Source organism: Myotis lucifugus, unplaced genomic scaffold (genome assembly GCF_000147115.1).
Source record: "Myotis lucifugus unplaced genomic scaffold, Myoluc2.0 scaffold_139, whole genome shotgun sequence".
NCBI classification, from domain to species: domain Eukaryota; kingdom Metazoa; phylum Chordata; class Mammalia; order Chiroptera; family Vespertilionidae; genus Myotis; species Myotis lucifugus.
In genome coordinates this window covers 3043180-3063049 of record NW_005871187.1, presented here as the reverse complement: position 1 = coordinate 3063049, position 19870 = coordinate 3043180, and the positions used below count along the sequence as shown (strand labels likewise).

The 19870-nt window shown below is 41.3% G+C and overlaps 1 pseudogene; it reads left to right on the top strand.

The window, feature by feature from the left end:
- The first annotated feature begins 8454 nt into the window (after positions 1-8454).
- LOC102431278 lies at positions 8455-19669 on the top strand (annotated as a pseudogene).
- The last annotated feature ends 201 nt before the right edge of the window (positions 19670-19870 follow it).

Sequence of the window (19870 nt, the reverse complement as noted above, 5' to 3'; positions counted from 1 at the left end):
TATAAAGGCTGGTGGCCTTCGAAGGGCTAGTGATATACAAAGGCTGGGGGTCTTCAAAGGGCTGGCAGCTCTGGTTTCTGCAACAAGGTTGTTAATCTTTCCCTGATAATAGGAAGCTCCCGGATGGGGAGGATGGGCTGCATTTCCAGGTGAGCTCCCAGACAGTTACAATGTGCCTTCTTTAATCAGAACAAAACTCACGGTTAACAGAGCATGATTAATATTTCTTACAATTCTAGTTGGTCCCCAATATTCAATTTCTGCTCCTATCACTCACAGTGTTTGGCCAAGTCTTTCTTTCTAGGATACATTTTTATATTGATGTATAACGTGAATGCAGAAAACTCACGTGTCATAAATGTTTATATCAATGAGTTATCACAAAGTTAACAATAAATAGAGCATTACCAGCATCACAGCAGGCCCCTGTGGAGTCTCTCTCAGCAATGGTCAACTCTGTGTTAGCTCAGCTCACTAGAATCAGAGCCTGAAATGGGAATTTTTCATTGTGGTCACTGGGAGAAGTGCTCCCAGGAGAAGAGGGGTGGGGGAAACTTTTCAGAGCAGGAAAAAATGCTAAAGAATGGTAAAGTATGTGGTCTCAGGCAGAGATTGTTCTGATCTCAGGAGCAGGGAGCTCCCAGCAAAAACTGAATCACAATTAGTCTCACCTTGAGGCAAAGGAATGAGCCTTTTGTGCCCCTGTGTCAATTAGTCATCAGTTGAGGTCTGGTTTCAAGGGGAGGGGCATAGCTCCCTGTCTGACAAAGGCACAGGGAACACTGGGAGCTGAAGCCACCAAACCTCACAGTAGCCAGGAGGATGGCTGCCCTGGGGCTAAAGTCCTGGAAAACAGCACAGGAGTATCCACTCCATATACTCTACTAGAGGCCCGGTGCACAAAAATTTGTGCACTCGGGAGGGAGAGAGGTCCCTGAGCCCGTCCTGTGCCCTCTCACAGTCTGGGACCCCTCAGGAGATAATGACCTGCTGGCTTAGGCCTGCTCCCGGGTGGCAGAGGGCAGGCCCAATCCCTAGGTGCAGCCCCTGGTCGGGCTCAGAGCAGGGCCGATTGGGGAGTTGGGTGCTGCCCCCTGTCATGCACAGAGCAGAGCAGATCTGGGGGTTGAGATGACACCCTCAGTCACGCTCAGGGTACAGCCGATTAGGGGGTTGGGGCACTGCCCCCTGTCACACTCAAGGCAGGGTCGATAGGGAGGTTGCGGTGCCACCCCGTCACGCACAGAGCAGGGCCGATCAGGGGGTTGGGGTGCCACCACTGTCACACTCAGGGCAGGGCCGATGGGGAGGTTATGGCTCTACCCCGTCACACACAGAGCAGGGCCCGTGGGGCGGGGGGGTGGTTTGGGGCGCCGCACCCTGTCACACACAGAGCCGCAGGGAGATCAGGGGGTTGGGGAGCTACCCCCTATCAGGCACAGAGCAGGGCTGATCAGGGGGTTGGGGTGCCTTCCCCTGTCACGAACAGAGCAGGGCGGATAGGGAGGTTGTGGCCCCGCCTCCTGTCACACACAGAGCCGCAGGGCAATCAGGGGGTTTGGTCGCTGCCCCCTGTCACGCTGATCCCGGTGCTGGGAGGCCTCGCGGCTCCGCTGATCCCGGTGCTGGGAGGCATATTACCCTTTTACTATATAGAATAGAGGCCTGGTGCACGGTTGGGGGCCGGCTTGTTTGCCCTGAAGGGTGTTCTGGATCAGGGTGGGGGTCCCCACTGGGGTGCCTGGCCAGTCTGGCTGAGGGGCTGAGGGCCGTTTTCAGGCTGGCAGGTGACTGAAGCTCCCAACCGCTCCTTTTTTTCTTTTTCATTTTTTATTCTGGGCCAGCTTTACCTCGGCTGCTGAAAACAGGTTTCTGGCCTTTGTTTACCTTCTGTATTTGATACAATGTTGCGGTCCAGCTGGCTGAAGCCCGGCTGACTAACGCAGGTTTCTGGGGTTTTGTTTAGCTTCTATATTTGCAACATAGTTGCTTAGAGTTGCAGCTGAGAGGCCGGCAAGTCAGGCAGGGAACGTTGGATTCCACCATCACTGGAGCAAGCAAGCCTCCCTGTTCGCTTCAGTGCCTGGCTGCCAGCCGCCATCTTGGCTGGCAGTTAATTTGCATATTGCCCTGATTAGCCAATGGGAAGGGTAGCGGATGTACGGCTAATTACCATGTTTCTCTTTTATTAGATAGGAGGATTCCTCTAAGGCAGTGGTTCTCAACCTTCCTAATGCCGCGATCCTTTAATACAGTTCCTCATGTTGTGGTGACCCCCAACCATAAAATTATTTTCATTGCTACTTCATAACTGTAATTGTGCTACTGTTATGAATCGTCATGTAAATATCTGATATGCAGGATGTATTTTCATTGTTACAAATTGAACATAATTAAAGCATAGTGATTAATCACAAAAACAATATGTAATTATATATGTGTTTTCCGATGGTCTTAGGCGACCCCTGTGAAAGGGTCGTTCAACCCCCAAAGGGGTTGCAATCCACAGGTTGAGAACTGCTGCTCTAAGGTAACCACTTTTTGACGTTTGTCTTAAATTTGTCTATTCTTGAACTAAATTGAATCAAGTATATATTATTTTTGATATGCCTTACTGTGCTCAGCATTATGCTTGTGCATTTCATCCCCTGGTGATGGGCTTTGGGTTGTCTCATTTGGTAACTTTTACAAATAATGCTGCACATTTCTAGGCATTTCTGTTGATTATGTTCCTAAGAGCACAATTACTGAGTCACAGAGATTACCAGACACCCCTTCAGATTCTCCCTTGGCCTCATCTATCTTATATCCCAACCACAGCAGTAGCGACTATTCTGTGAAGGTTCTAAACCTGCCTCTTAACTGACAGCTGTTCTCATTGGGCCTATTCAGCAGTGGGCTTCTTGCCGCCTGCGCCCCCCTCCCCCCCCCCGCCCCATATGCCTTTTCTGCCTCCTATGTGGGTGTTGCATCAAGCTCTGCCAGGGGACTCAGAGTTCCTGCACATGCAACCTAGAAGTGAAAAGAATAATCCTTTGTGGAGCAAATGTTTTACCACCTGAGAGTGAGGAGGAAACTGATCTTGCAAGGAGTGTCAGGCCATAAAAACTGTGAACAATGCACTGCCCTGGGGGGGAGAGGGGAAGGTCGTTATTGCTGGCCCCAGGACAGATCATTGGATATGGCCTGGGGACCACCAACACCTGGGGGCCTTCCTGTAAGGCCATGGAAGGGGGCGGAACCATATCTGCAAGACAAAGACCCCAGAAGGTTATAAAAAGTGAAGCCCTCTGCGTGTTACTCACTCTGATTTGTAAATTATTCCCGGAGTCCACTAGTGTTAATAAATGGGGTCCCTCCCTTTCTCTAGGAAGTGTGCTTGGTATTTCTTTGGTCTTCTGTAACAAGAGGAATGAATAGATAAAGGCACCCCACTTTCTTTCTTCAGAAGGATGTCCTCCAAAACATATTTCAAGTGGGTCTTCAGTCTCATACGGAGCAACATATTTCTCATATCTCTGTCCAGTTGACAATTCATCTTTGTTTCTGTCTCTTTCATTTTCCCTGCTTTGCTCTCCCTGGCCCTCAATCCAGCCCTCTGGATCATATGTCTCAATAGGTACTTATGCTTACACTTAGGCTTTGTTTTCTAGGAATACCAGGTTAAGATAATTTGTGTTGAAAGTGGGGTAGTGATAACCCTTGGACTGCAGTGGCATCAGTGACTAAGAATCTCACCTGTTGTTGATTGGAAGAGATAAACATGGATGGTGATGTGTTGAGTAATCAGGTGGTTGTGACACTTCAGTAGTATGAGAGGAATGGTAATTATACATGTAAAGTTGGCTGGTTAACTGCTCTGGGAATTTGACAGAAGAAAGTAATAAGCTTAGGACAACCAAATACCTACTCCAGCTACACCATGAAAGCCAACAGACATTAATGGCAATGTTTAAGGAAATCTTGTATCTATTATAGATTGTGCTGAAAATCAGTCCCAGATTTAATTGCATTGGGCCCTTTCGAGCTGGAATAATTGGGGCATAAGAATGAAAATCTTGAGCACCTACATTTCCCTGAAAGCTCCATATGGGCAAAAGTAGTAGCTCCCTCTTGCCAGAGGAATGCAGCCTCCCTTGCATAGAGAATCAACAAATACCTTATATGAGTCAATAACACAAGATATTAACTTCTCAAAAAGTGGTTCCTGTACCCATCATTATTTTCAGGAAAATAGCTAAGGTCAGGTCTCAGCACAGTTCGAATTCTAGCTATAACAGCAAATCACTTACAAACCAATTAGAGGATCTGGCCCTTAACCAGGGGAGCGTGTATAGGAGTGTACCTTCAAGGCATTGAACTGGGATGGAGGAATACAAGGCTGGACAGGGAAGAATTTATGAAGATGTTGCACTCATTCATGACCCCAGTTGATATTCTGGCAAGGAAACCAGGAGTTTGTCAGATGCTCTGCTGACATGGATTCTCAAATCTTTGTTACAATGTCTTATAGTATATGAGGTGGCATCATATTACAGAAGGAGTCAGAGGGCATATGTAAATGAAAACCTTAGAATGGTTATATTACATGAGATTAGAGAACCCATCACTGGAATCTGTTCCCTGGGAAGGCCCAGGGGACACTCCCTTCACTGAACCTGGAAGGAACACACTAGTGAGGAGACACACTGGTATCTCATTGACTCACCATAGTGGTGGCTCTCTGCTTTGCCAGTCTACTCTCTGTGATCCTAAGCAAATGACGTGGCCTTTCAATGACTCCTAGGAGTGTCATGAGGATGCACAAGGCTAAATCACCTGGCATAGAGCCTGCCATGGACAAACCATTGAATAAACAAGTGCCTTTTCCTCCCCACATCTTCCTAAGGCCAGAAGTTACAAGCTTCTCCCCACCAAAAAGCCTACCATCCCAATGTGCCAACCCAACAAAGAAACCTAATTCAAATAGAAAATATGGTAGCATTATTTTATGTATCCAACTGTTATTAATAATAATGACTATTTATGTTGCTATATTTTAATTATGTTAATTGCTTTCTAATTTTTATAGCAAGCACTGAAGCCACAATTCTGAGATATGTCTAACCCTTACTTTGATACTTTCCTTCCTTCAGCAGATAATCTTTTTCATGGCAAGAACTGGTGACCTGAAATATTTGATTAAATTACTCTGAGGGATATAAAATGGGAAAAAATCCAGAAATAAACTGTATTCTCATTCTGAAGCAGTCAAATTGGTATTAAAAGCATAGGAAATGAGGTGGACTTCTCAGTCTGTGACAGCAGAATAACCAAATCTGTAATAAAATCAGTATCCGAAGAAACAAGAAGTTGCAAAATGTTGTCATTGGCGTCATGCCACAGCTGACTTAGGATTTTAGGAATATATATACATATACTCGGTGCACACATTTGTGCATGGGTGGGGTCTGGCCGGCCCGCCCCAATGGGGGCCATCGGGACCAGGCCGGCAGGGGGAAGGGGGCATGGTAGGTTGGCTGCCCAGCCCTACCCCAAATCGGGTGAGGGGGTCAATTGGGGGTGGGGTCAGCTGGGGTAGTTCTGGTTGTTCTGGTCATTCCAGTCATTTCGTCATTCTGGTCGCTTGGTTTTTATATTTATATATACACATATATTTTCATATCTAATCTAATAATAGACAAACATGGTAATTGACCGTATCTTCGCTACGCCTCCCATGGGCTAATCAGCAAGATATGCAAATTAACTGCCAACAAAGATGGCGGTTAATTTGCATACGTAGGCGTGAAGTGGAGGAGCAAAGATTGAAGGCGGCTCCGGCCACAGCAGCGAGGGCTTTGATGGCAGCTCTGAGCAGCGAGGGCTTTGATGGCGGCTCTGAGCAGCAAGGGCTGTGAAGGCGGTTCCGGCCAGAGTGAAGGCCTGGGCCCCGGGTGCCAGAGGAAAACTGGTGCTGGCAGCCAGGGGAAGGGAAGGCCTATTGCATGAATCTTTTCATGCAACAGGCCTCTAGTACATATATAATCTTATATATTTTTCATATACATATATAATCATATATGTAATCATATATATAATCATTTATATATAATATATACACACAATTTTGGTATCAGAGGCTGTTAGTTGTTGAAAATTGACCAGTTTTTCTAAGAATTGGACCACCTTCCACCTTTGAGTAGTCTTAGTTATAGAATGTAAAGGATTGTAGACATATGTTCTATCTGAGCAACATCTGTGCAGCCCAGGCCAAAAGCCACAGATTACAAAGGAGGTGGACATAGATAAAAAGAAAAGTCAAATCAGATATTTGGTGGGGGAGGGGGGGAACAGAGAGTAAGGAGGTAAGTTGAAGGCAAGTTCATGGGAAAGTTTTAAGAATGAGTAAAACAACTGTCAAAACATGAGAGAAAGAAGTTGGGAAAGAGCCAACGTTTAAGGCAAGAGGTTTTATATAAACATAAGTTGTAATAATTAGGATTCTGAGTAATCTCTTATCAGGTTAGCTGGCTGACCTTTAACTTATTACTTACTTTTTCTGATCCTAATCTCTACCCTGTTGAGTTGTTCTAAAGATTAGAAATAACATATTTAGGGCCTGGCATACAGTAGCAGCTGTATATCTAGAAAGGTTTCACCTTGCTGTAAGAATAATGCTATACTTGCCTGAACACATACTAGTACATACTCCAGAATTTTAACAAGTAATGAATTTCTTAAAGACAAACATAGGTCCCTTCTCACCTCAAATCATTAATTTTTCCAGGTGTGATGGTTTAATATAGGACAAGCTTATACACTAACATCACTCTCATGACACATGTACTTGGAAAATAGCCAATCTAATCACAGCTCTTCGTACAAGAACTTTTATTGTATCCTAACCACATGATAAGATCCATCAACAGGATGTGCCAACACCAATAAAATTATGACTCAAAGATGAGGCATCTCAGACCTTGCTAAGTGACTGAGAGCATTGCCACAGATGTTTCATGCCAACAAGCTTTGTCTAGTAAAGACACTGTAGTGAATAAGAGACTTGTTCCCAGCCTAACCCTGTGAATAAGGTTACATCCACTCCCATTTTTATGGATGAAAAAACAGTGGCTCACGGAAAATAGATACTTGCTCTAAGTCCAGGTCTGGTGGTCAATGTTACCACCCACCCACCCCTCTAATTTTCAAGCTGATGTCCATTTACACTGCATCATGCTGCAGAGCAAACTTCTCAGCTGCATTATGCCACAGGTTGACTAGGCTGGCTCAGTGCATAGTTTGGCTCTCCCAGAGCCTAGAAATCCCACCCTGTCCAGTCTACCTCAAGTAAGGTAGAAGTGGTGGGCCGTGCCCAGAGGATCCCTCCTGCACACTCATTAATTTAGTCTCCCATCACTTTAAAGTTATATAATTCAGGTATGGTAGAATTAATTTATCTTCAGTGGAAAAAAAATATAATTCTATACAATAAGAATTTTAGGGCCCTCTATAGCAATAGGTTAATTTAATGAAAACAGTTATTGAAGACTAACTATGTAAAAAGTTATAGTGGCAGAAGTGAGTGGTTAGATAAGGAGGATTTGAAATCATTCTTCATTAGAAGTCTCAGTCCATCTCTTCCTCTGCACTTGGGGCTTGAGGTAAAGGGGATAAAAAGAAAATTTTTATAAAGCAAAAAAGAAGAAAAAGTAGGAGGAACATTTCAGCCCAATATGCAATTTGATTTATTTCCATTTAATAAGCTTCCAGGGAGTGATTACTAGAAGCATATTATTCACTCTGAAATCCATAATATCCCTTCAAAATTGAGTGAACAGCAGAGAAGAATCGTCATGCTCCTCCCCTTCTCCACAGGCCTTTCCTTCTCACACTCCTCCTCCTCCGGTGCCAGTAAATCCATCTGAAAATCAGGAGTAGCTGTTTCAAACAAGGACTCAAGAAATAAAACATTGCTTACAATATCTTCCTAGACAGCAATTCCCATTTTTAGACCATAATTGTATTTAAAATTTCTTTCCATGTATCTACTTATTCCTAATGCACTTATATTTGAGTTTAAAATACTGACTTTATAAAAGAAAATCACACTGGTTTTTAATTGTCCTCTAAACACATGACATTTTACCAGGCTTGTCAGCTACCTCTCAGTGAACACACAAAAATTACCTGGTCAATTTTCCCCCCTTTACCAAGACATAGTATCATTTCCTGGAAACTTATCATTCTTTTATCACTCAAGTTTAGGAGGTTGGGGGAAATTACTGATATAGGCTAGCTCTATCATCTTTACGTTGAATTTTTGTGAACATTTCTGATGTCATTCAGATTAAGAAAACGGATGATCGTGCTGTTCAGCTAGAGCATGGCCACCCTATAAAAGGGCAGCCATTAGAAGGTAGACACAAAAAGCAATAGCAAGGAAAGTGTTTTGCTGAGGGAAGAAGAGTGAGAATGAACCATCTTACCATCCTTGTGCTGTTATGTCTGTCAGTCTGCTAGGCTTATCCCCTGAATAGAGCAGCGAAGAAGGAGGAGGAGGAGGGCCCTAACATGGATCTCGTCCAGGTACTTCCTTAAGTTACAGCCATTCCACCACTGCCCCCTCTCCCCCCTCAGTGGTGAAGCAAATGTGACCGGATTGGAGGTTACTGTGTTGCCACAATTTAGCATTAGACAATATTAAAGTTGCTGGAGGTGGGAAGTTCCTTTATTTTCACAGAGAAGGAAAGAAAGGCACAGGAAGGGCTAGAATTAATCAAGGTTTTACAATGAAATAGTAGCAGCAGCTTTGGGACTTTATAAATGAAAATAGCAAATTAAAAATGCATGGAATGTCTCTTGCTTCAGAATTTAGTTAGTTAAAAGAATTAGGGAGGGAGAACTTGCTCATTTTAATTTTCAAATAATTTCTGGTTCATATGTTACTTGTCAAAAGAATGTATTCCACTTCAGTCTTGAACCAAGCCTATATTAACAAAGCGGGTAACCGGTCCATCCTTGCTGCTTGACACAGTCGCTGCAGGAAAGAAACATCTGCACAGCATGTTTCAAGGGACCTGGCATATATAGCATACTGTTCTTAATATGTTTGCTCCCCTTAGCACTATGTGTTTTAACCAAGGTCACCTCTCCGAGAAAGGTTGTTTCCCCAGGTGGGGATTTTTCCCTGAGGTTAGGGAGGGGATACAACCCCTTAATTAAGTGCCAGGCGGGTAGTTAAGCTACATAATCTTTACTCCCTGGAATGGAGATAAGAAACGCCCTAACCTTTGTAATAGAAATTGACAGGATTAAAATCGGCTGGTATAAATACAGATGTAACAAGACAATAATCATCAGATCCTAACCAGAACCTAGCCAGAGAACATGGCAAAAGATCCTGGACAGAACCTGGCTACAGAACTTCACTGGAGAACCTGGACAGAACATGGCAAAAGAACCTGGTGACTGAACCTGGCTGGAGAACCTGGAGAACCTGGCTGGAGAACCTAGCGAGAGAACATGGCACCAGAACTTGGTTGGAGATCCTGACCAGAACTTCGCTGGAGATCCTAGACAGAACTTGGTTGGAGATCCTGGAGGGAGAACCTTGCTATGCTGATGAACTGAACCCAGTTTCCATGTCATTCATTCTTCGCCGACTCCGTCCACACCTTTGGGGATCCCTGGACCCGTTGGGGTTGGACCCCAACAATTGGCGCCCGAACAGGGACATGAACCCTGAAGGGAGAACCTCAACTATGCTGATCAACTGAACGCTGACCCCATGTCATTCCTTCTTCGCCAACTCCGTCCACACCTTTTGGGGTCCCTGGACCCGCTGGGGTTGGACCCCAGCATAACAAAGTGGGTAAAATTATATATATTCACCCAAACTCTCCACACAGTCGTGTCAAGGAGGGCTTCTTTTCCTTTAAGCATGCAGGACCCGAATTTTTAACTTTAAATTGCTTACTTGGCAAACAAGCTAAATTGCAATGAATTTAAAATTTAGTATGAAGATAAAATAATTAAATGAGGGTCTTAATTAAAAATCAGATTAAGTGTGATAACTACTTTTGCTTTAATAAACTAGGCAATGACTAAAATAAATTCTGAAATTTGGATAAATTGCTAAAAATAATAAAAATGACCTTAAAACCGCATTTATTGATCCATTAGCAATATCTACAAAAGTACTACAACCTTGCAAAGGATGCAAAACAGTATATGACATTTATTTTGATTTCAGCAAACTGGAGGAATACTTCAAATAGATGAAGTGGGCAACTGCACAAATGTCCTCCAAAAGGCTAAAATATCCTAAGAATGACCTAAAAACTGCACATTTTATTCCAATAGCACTACCTAGAAGACTACTACAACCTTGCAAAAGACGCAAAACAGTTTGCTAGAAGGAAGGACAGTAGCCCTGTTGTTTAAAAAAATCCAAGAAATGCAGAAGTTCTTGGAGCTGAAGGTGATGGGGAAGGTGAACTCAGACACGCTGGAAGTGATGGGCAAGCCCAGGTGCGGAGTCCCTGACATCGGAGAATTCAGGACCTTTCCCGGCATGCCAAAGTGGAGGAAGACTCACCTCACCTACAGGTAATGAATGGGTCCTGAGAGGTTTCCACATAATACTGAGATTTTATAAGGGGCTATGTCAGGAGAAAATACTATCTTCTTCAATTGTCCTCATTCAAGATTGTGGATTACACACCGGATTTGCCAAGAGATGCTGTTGATTCTGCCATTGAGAAAGCTCTGAAAGTCTGGGAGGAGGTGACTCCACTGACATTCTCCAGGATCTATGAAGGAGAAGCTGACATAATGATCACATTTGCAGTTAGAAGTAAGAAACAAACAAACGTGAAATGCATCAATTTACCTGGTGATGTTCTATTGAAAAAGGGTCCAAAGAGATTCTAATTACCTATCTTCTCAATAAAAAAGATTCTCTGTTTTAGAACATAGTGACTTTTACTCTTTTGATGGACCTGGAAAGGTTTGGCTCATGCCTATCCACCTGGGCCGGGGATTAATGGAGATGCTCACTTTGATGATGACAAACAATGGACAAAGGATGCGTCGGGTTAGTTGTACTTCTCTCAGAATAATTTTGGTGCTGATTATTTTTATACTTAGAAAATGTAACTAATAACTTAATAGTAATAGTCTTGATAACTAAGATTATTCCAGAAATGGGATGTTCTGGATTTTCCAATGAGTCAAGCATCTACAGAATATGTTTTTATTTTAATTATTATCAAAAACATTTCCAGATGTCTTAAAAGTTTACTCTCTGTTTTGGTAAGCAAAATATAGAATGGGCCATTAAGTATTTCTTTGATGACTGTAGGTTTTGTCTGATCTTAGAACCTTCATTAAGAATAACTTCTCATTATATCAAATTGCAGATATCCAAGGGATAGTGTATTGCATTAAGTCTATATGAACATGTATCCTGGCTATTGTTTATATCCAATTGGGAAAATGTCCCCCAATTACTTTTTTTTTTTTTACTTTGATCCCATTTATTTTTAAAAAATAATTCTTTATTGTTGAAAGTATTACATACGTCCCCTTTTTCCCCCATTGACCCCCTTCAGCCTGCCCCCACCTCCCCGCCCCAGGCCTTCAGCACCCTATTGTCTCTGTCCATGGGTTCTGCATATATGCATACAAAGTCTTTCCCAATTACTTCTTTACTTTTCAAAACAGAAGTTGTTACTGGACTAAAGAGGCTGTTTGCCTGTGGGGAGCCGATATAGGGTTAAGCCTCAGACTGACCTGTTGGCAAAGTCACAAACAAGTCCCAGCTTAGAGGGCACAGTCCCCTTAAGCATAATTAGGCTTGACCTTATGACCTCCCTAGATCTTATCTGGGAAGCTAATGGGCTGAGGGAACAAGTGAAACTCACAACAGTGTAACTATGGTCAAAACAAGTGAAACTCACAAGAACAGTGTAACTATGGAAACCACTACCTTGTTTACCTCTGACTATAAAATAAAGGCTCAGCTTGCCTCTGGATCTTTCTCTGTGGCCACAGCCAGGCACAGGAAGATCCACGGAGACTAAAGAGAGCTAGAGAGCTATGAACGCTGTCTCCGGGTAAATCATTTGCCGACTCCGTCCACACCTTTGGGAACTCCTGGCCCGCTGGGGCTGGACCCCGGCATTTGCCTGCCAACATCAGAGTTCAATAAGACACAAAAAGGAGCTTGTAGCAAAGAAAGTAAGGGTTTACTGTATTTTAGGAAGTGTGCCCCACCTGGAGACAGGTTAGCTCAAAGACCTGGCTCCCTGATGGCTTTCAGGGGAGGGTTATGTAGAGGGAAAACCACTAATCATGGTGACTAAGGGAGTTAGGTTTGTCGTCAGGGTCATGCTCTCTACTCATTGGTCTGTGCAAGGGTAGGGGTTGTTGATCAATGCATCTGGTCCTGATGTCGGCCGTGGTGTTGCCATGGTTTCCCCTCTTTTCTGGACCTGGAGCTGAAACACCTGAGGCCTAGATGGCACCCCTAGTTTGACTAAAACTCTGTCTCTGGACTAAAGAGGCTGTTTGCCTGTGAGGAGCCAATATAGGGTTAAGCCTCGGACTGACCTGTTGGCAAAGTCACAAACAAGTCCTCAGACACGGCCAGGTGTGATCCCACTTTGTCATTCAACTCAGTCAGCACCCTGAGGGGAGAAATCCTGTTCTTTAAAGACAGGTCAGACCAGAAAATTATATTTTCCTATCTTCTTTTAATGTATAATGCTTAGAGAGGAAAAACTGACAGATTGTTAAGCAAAATATTTCCACGACATTTTAAAACCACTTATATCTGATTTTGTTGCATTTTATTATTTTCTTAAAATCATCCAGATCATTTTTCCAGACATACAAAGACTGTTCTTGGTCACTAGAATGCAAGGTCGATGGAGATAGTTGATTTAATCTGTTCTTTTTTTTACTTAAATTTTTATATCCCCTGAGCCTAGAGTAGGCCTGGCACATTCAACAAATGTGTTGAATAAGTGAATTAGTAATTGTTGCATTTAAATATCATATGTAATTTCTTCAAAAAGCTCTGGTGGCTCTTTAGAAGCAGCACTACATCTTTACCTTTGCTAACAAATACTTTTTTAAAAATTCATTAATTTTAGGTAAAGTGATACATGCTTATGGCACAATATTAAAACATCACCCAAAGACAGAGATAAAGAAAACTCCCATCTCTGACCTATGCAATCCCCAGTCCTCCCCACCTGTGCAGTCACTGCTACCAATTTCCTTTGTTTCTTTTTTTCCCAAATATTTTTATTGATTTTTTACAAAGAGGAAGGAGGAGGGATAGAGAGTTAGAAACATCGATCAGCTGCCTCCTGCACACCTCCTACTGAAGATGTGCCTACAACCAAGGTACATGCCCTTGACCGGAATCAAACCTGGGACCCTTCAGTCCGCAGGTCGACGCTCTATCCACTGAGCCAAACTGGTTAGGGCTCCTTTGTTTCTTTACAAAGATGTTCTATTCACATTCAAGCATAAATAAGTCTATTGTTTTCTGTTATTTTTTTTTTTCAAAATGAGCACATAATATATTTTACAGACTTTTAGAATGGACACTATGCTAAATAATTAGTACATTGTTAACACTTTTCCACCACAGATTTTGTTACCCTTTGATCTTAAGGAGGACAGTCTAATACAGACTTCTGAATTGGCATAGATTGAAATAAAGAGAAGAATATGTTCTGTTTAAAAATGTATCTACAGAGAAAAAGATGATTGTAATTAATTTTTATGTATTACTGGTATTTTTGACGCAGATCCCCCTGGAAACTCCAATGTGAATTTCATTTGATTTCTGCACTTTGGCTCTCTCTTCCATCAGACTTAGATGCTGCATATGAAATTCCTAGCAAAGATACCATTTTTATTTTGAAAGATAAGTACTATATAAAATTTTAAAATTTGTTGAAATAAATTAGATTGCAATCATTTCATCAAGGCATGAATTTTCTTCAGTGTGTTAAATTTTGGATGGTTTATTACTGTAAGATATTGCTAATGCTTAAATAAGATGTGTACAAAGAACATTATAAGCTCCATTTAAAAATACTCAATGAGACCTAAGTAAATAGATGATATCCCATATTTGTGGATAGAAAATTTTAATATAGTAAAATTTCCAATTTATCTATAGATACAGGGAGTTTTCAATTCAAATGCCAAAGCTTTCATGGAATTTGACATACTGGTTCCATAATTTTACACAGCAGAGCAAAGACCACAAATAGCCAAGATATTTCTGGAGAAGCATAAGATGAGTAGAAATGTCCTGCTTTATAAAGCCTTAAGAGGTAACATAATGTGTCAGGGCAGGGATGGATTAGTTACCTAATGGACTATGCAGGCTTGTTGGCTCCTTAGTCAGACTTTTAAACTACCGTTTCAGTCTGTTCTATTGTTATGTGCTATTTGAGTTTCTACTTTTTGAGTTATTTTTATAAACGTTTTCCCAGGAATTTCTCAATATATTCTGTTTTCAACTCAACTGTTATAAATTATCAGAGTATTATTTTATTGTCATTTTGATTATTGCCGAAGTTGTGTTTCCTTTTTCATTACTAATGTTGAATCTTTGTGTCATTCTTTTCTTTATTGATTTCATAAGATAATAAGGTATTTGACAATTCCATTGGTCTTTGCAGAGACCAATATTTAATTATGTTCTATCTGTGTTATTTCCTTCATTTTTGTTTTCTTTGAATTCATATCCTTATTATTTCCTTCATTTTTGTTTTTTTTGAATTTATTCTATTACTACTTTTTATAACTTAAGTTTAAAACTTACCTTATTAACTTGTAGCCTTCTTTTCTAATATAAGCATTTATGCCTATAAATATCCCTTTCTTCCCAGCCTTTGTTTTATCTCACAAGTTTTGATATATAGTATTTTCACTTGTTCATTAAAAAAAAAATCTTATCTCGACTCATAAGTTATTCGGGAGTATTTTTAAATTTCAAACTGTATGGGGATTTTTATAAAATATGTATTTCTAACAACCCCATTTTTATGAGGATTAAATGAAATAATGTGAGATTACAGTGGACATTGTTAGGCTTCTATAACTCTAAGGTATTGCTGCTATCCACGAATATTCCTAGCATTTATTTATCACGTGCAATGTGCCGAGAACCGTGCTTGTTAGTGGTGAAGTTTGAAACTAAAAGGTGCTCCTATTCTAGAGAAGGCAGCAGAGATGAAGCCCTCAGCATACTGCATGGTAAGAGCTGGGACTGAGGGAGGCCACGTGCCCTGGGAGCTGAGGAGGAGCACGTGACCCACACCTAAGGGTCAGCACAGATCTCTGAGAGGAGGTGATGTTAGGATGAGTGTTAAAGGACAAGAACTTTGCCGTGTGGAGACACGTGGGGTGTATAGAGAGTGGAAAGGTCTTTAAGGCAGAAGCAATGTTTACACAAAATTAATAGTGTATCTGGAACTTCTCAGACAGGTACAAGTCCTTCAGTGCAGGTGAAGCAAGAAATTGACATTCTAGATTAGATAACCTGGCTGTGATGAGAGGAAGGGGCTCGGGGTTGGCATGGGAAGGGTAGTATAACAAAGTAAAAGGAAAGAGACTGATAGAATTGCATTGTCCTGATTCACTCAAATGTGTATGGATGCCCAGGGAATTCAGAAGCAGCACAGACTGGACCAGGTGACCATGAGATGCAAGAGGAAGTCAAAAGGAGCTGATAGATTGATGCAAAGCTTAAGAAAGAGTACTAGGTGAGAAATTTAGATTGAGAAGTCACCGAAACTATAAGAAATAACTAGGACTGGGCACTGTTAGTTATAAATAATAAATATAAGACCCAGAAAGGGCAGTGGACCATTTATTTGTTCACTCATTTATTCATTTACTCATTCAGAGAATATTTATTAAGTATCAGCTATGAACTGGCCATTGGGTTAGTGGTTAGAATTAAAACCAAGACTTCCTCTTTTTCATAATAATGCACTAAAATCATTTCTAAAACCAAAAGGATTCTCTCAGAATTTCTTGGGTTTCTTTTTTCAATAGGAAAGCAGTTCTGGGCCATCAGAGGAAATGAGGTGCAAGCAGGGTATCCAAGAGGCATCCACACCCGGGGTTTTTTCCAGCCATAAGGAAAATGGATGCAGCTGTTTCTGATAAGGAAAAGAAAACATACTTCTTTGTAAAGGACAAATACTGGAGGTAAGACACAATAGGAATGACTTGGTATGCAGCTTAATTAATTAAGAAAATTATTTCTTTCTTTAAGGATATTCACCACTCTTACCCTCTAATTTTGTCTAACTTCAAACCTTCTGATTATGAGGGAACCAACTTCCCAAATATAATAAAAGGCTCTCACAACAGCTGATTACTGGCTCATATATCCAGACTCCAAAAAACATCAGGAGAGCCCTGGCCAGTGTGGCTCAGTTGGTTGGGTATCATCCTGTGTACTGAAAGGTGCCAGTTCGATTCCCCATCAGGGCACATGCCGGGGTTGCAGGCTCCATCCCCAGGAAGCAGTTGATTGATGTTTCGCTCTCACATCAATTTCTCATTCTCTCTCTCTCTCTCTCTCTCTCTCTCTCTCAAAATCAATTTAAAATCTTTTTAAAAAAGACATCAGGAGAGACTAACTGAGGTCTAGACAATGGCCACCATAGGAAGCTTATGTGTGTCAGGCTATAAAGACAAAGTTTATGGGGCAAGTGTGATAGAGAACAAAACGTTTATTTTTAGTCAAATGATTTAATTCACTTTGCGTTTTATGTGTATGCAATCTTCATGCCTTTCTGGTAGAAGAGCACTTTGGCTCTGTGTGTCTAGGTTTAGAAAACCAACCTCAGGCATACACATGGAGCCTCTGTACAATATCATTATGTCTTTGTTCCTGAGAAAATTCTGATTTATGTGCTAAGCTTAAAGTCCAGGGAAGTCACATACGTTTTTAGCCATAAAAATGTTTAACACTTCCTTCCACCAGTTGAGAACTATCCAGGATTCCACACTGGAGCAGTCACATTACTTCATACTGTTGCATGCAATGGGGCCTCTGCACAATGTTGAGCTGTATTTCTTTCATTCAGTACAGATTTGACGAAAACAGCCAGTCCATGGAGCAAGGCTTCCCCAGACTGTTAGCAGATGATTTTCCAGGAGATGAGCCGAAGGTTGATGCTGTATTAGAGGCATTTGGTACAAAGACACTCGTTTCATTGCCAATGGGGACACATTGGAGCATTTTATATCAAAATGATTTGGAGAATCAAAACTATTGCGAACTATTCGGTCTTATGTCTTTTTAAGCCAAATTATTGAAAACTTTGACTTTCTAATTTATGCAGATTAGATTAAAATTTGTTTTTCTTGAACAGTTTCCAAGTCTTTGTTTTACATCTGCACGTAAAATCAAAGGACACTTCCTAACAGCTTAGTCATTATCGTTGGTATAATAATACAACCAGTGAGAGCCAGGTTACTAATGGCTGTGTGTCATTCTCCTCTCTCACTCTCTTCTATTGCATCTCAAGGTGCCAAGTCTAGCCTTCAGTTGCAGTTGGCAATTGTCTGCACTAAATAATTCATTTGTAAATAAATAGTAGCCCTCCCATATGCTCAAAATAGACAAGATTTAATTCCTGGTAATGGGCAGATAAGAAAATAAAATTTCAAAACAACAAGAAAGCCCACTGCATGGGAGAACATATTTGCCAATGTTATCACCGATAAGGGTTTAATCTCCAACATTTATAGGGAACTCATACAACTTAACAAAAGGAAGATAAACAATCCAATCAAAAAATGGGCAAAGGATCTAAATAGACACCTTTCAAAAGAGGACATTCAGAAAGCCAAGAGACATATGAAAACATGCTCAAAGTCACTAAACATCCGAGAAATGCAAATCAAAACAATAATGAGGTATCATCTCACACCTGTCAGAATGGCTATCATCAACAAATCAACAAACAACAAGTGCTGGAGAGGATGTGGAGAAAAGGGAACCCTCCTTCACTGCTGGTGGGAATGCAGACTGGTGCAGCCACTATGGAAGACAGTATGGAGTTTCCTCAAAAAGTTAAAAATGGAACTCCCATTTGACCCAGTGATCCCACTTCTAGGAATATATCCCAAGAAACAAGAAACACCAATCAGAAAGGATATATGCATCCCTATGTTCATAGAAGCACCATTTACCATAGCGAAGATCTGGAAACAGCCTAAGTGCCCATCAGCAGATGAATGAATTAGAAAACTGTGGTACATCTACACAATGGAATACTATGCTGCTGTAAAAAAGAAGGAATTCTTACCATTTGCAACAGCATGGATGGGACTGGAGAGCATTATGCTAAGTGAAATAAGCCAGTCAATGAAAGAAAAATACCACATGATCTCACTCATTTATGGATAATAAAGACCATTATAAACTGATGAACAAAAATAGATACAGAGGCAGAGCAGCATCGAACAGACTGTAAACTACAGCGGGAAGGCCGGGGAGGGTTGGGGGGCGGAGGCGGGGGGGTAAGAGATCAACCGAAGGACTTGTATGCATGCATATAAGCATAACCAATGGACACAAGACACTGGGGGGTAGGGGAAGCCAGGGGAATGTCAAGGGGAAAAAAAAAAGGAGACATATGTACTACTCTTTGTAATACTTTAAGCAATAATAAAAAAAAAGAAGTACAAAAGATGAAAATAAAATAAAATAAAATTTGTTTTTTTTTCTTAATTAATTTGGAGAGAGTGGCCAGGGCTTAACAATCATAATTCTCATAAGGCTGATGGTCTTGTTACTAAGATAACCTTAACGGTGCTCAGCAGGAACTGGACCCCCAGTGCATTTTATCATTGGCCTAATTCTCTTGGGTCCAATCTCCTCCCAAACTGTGATTTAGGACCTATTCGGGGAAGAAAGGACTGGGAAGAAAGAGAATAAATTAAATTTTTAAAATATCACAGAATTTCATCAATTTGAAGGTAGTATGATTTCATGTTTTAGAGCACTGGCTTTGGAGTAAGACAGATGAGATGAAGTACTTCCTCCATCTTTCGTTAGAGATGTTACCTTAGGAAAATTGCAATACTTCCCTAATTTTCAGGGCTTTCCTCATTGGCAGTACCTTACACTTTTAGAATAACTATAGGTGAAATAAAGCATGCAAAGCCTTTAGCACAGTCCTTGGTTTAGGCCCGTGGTCGGCAAACTGCGGCTCGCGAGCCACATGCGGCTCTTTGGCCCCTTGAGTGTGGCTCTTCCACAAAATACCACAAACTACCACGTGTGGGCATGCACATACAGTGCGATTGAAACTTCATGGCCCATGCGCAGAAGTCGGTATTTTGTGGAAGAGCCACACTCAAGGGGCCAAAGAGCCGCATTTGGCTCACAAGCCGCAGTTTGCCAGCCGCAGTTTGCCGACCACTGGTAGAGTAACCACTTAAATGCCATTTATTATTAACTCACTCTGAGTTATGTGTTGCAAAATTGATTTATTTGAAGAACTCCTCATTATGTTACTCATTTATATTTACAGGACTTTTCTATTTCTTCAGTGGATCAGCAAAGTTTGAGTTTGACCCCAATGTCAGGATGGTGACACACATATTGAAGAGTAACAACTGGTTATGTTAGGTGAGATATGGAAAAGACAGATCCATTCTTAATGAATCTAATAATGTTTCACATAATTTATTATGAGTCAGAATGATTGTTTTTTTCTGCATGTGCAACGCCAAAGAAGATGAGCCTTGCAGTCATCTTCACATGTCATGGGCATTTATCTGGACCACTTCACTTGCTGTTAGATTATATTAAAGGGAAGTGAGAAGTACT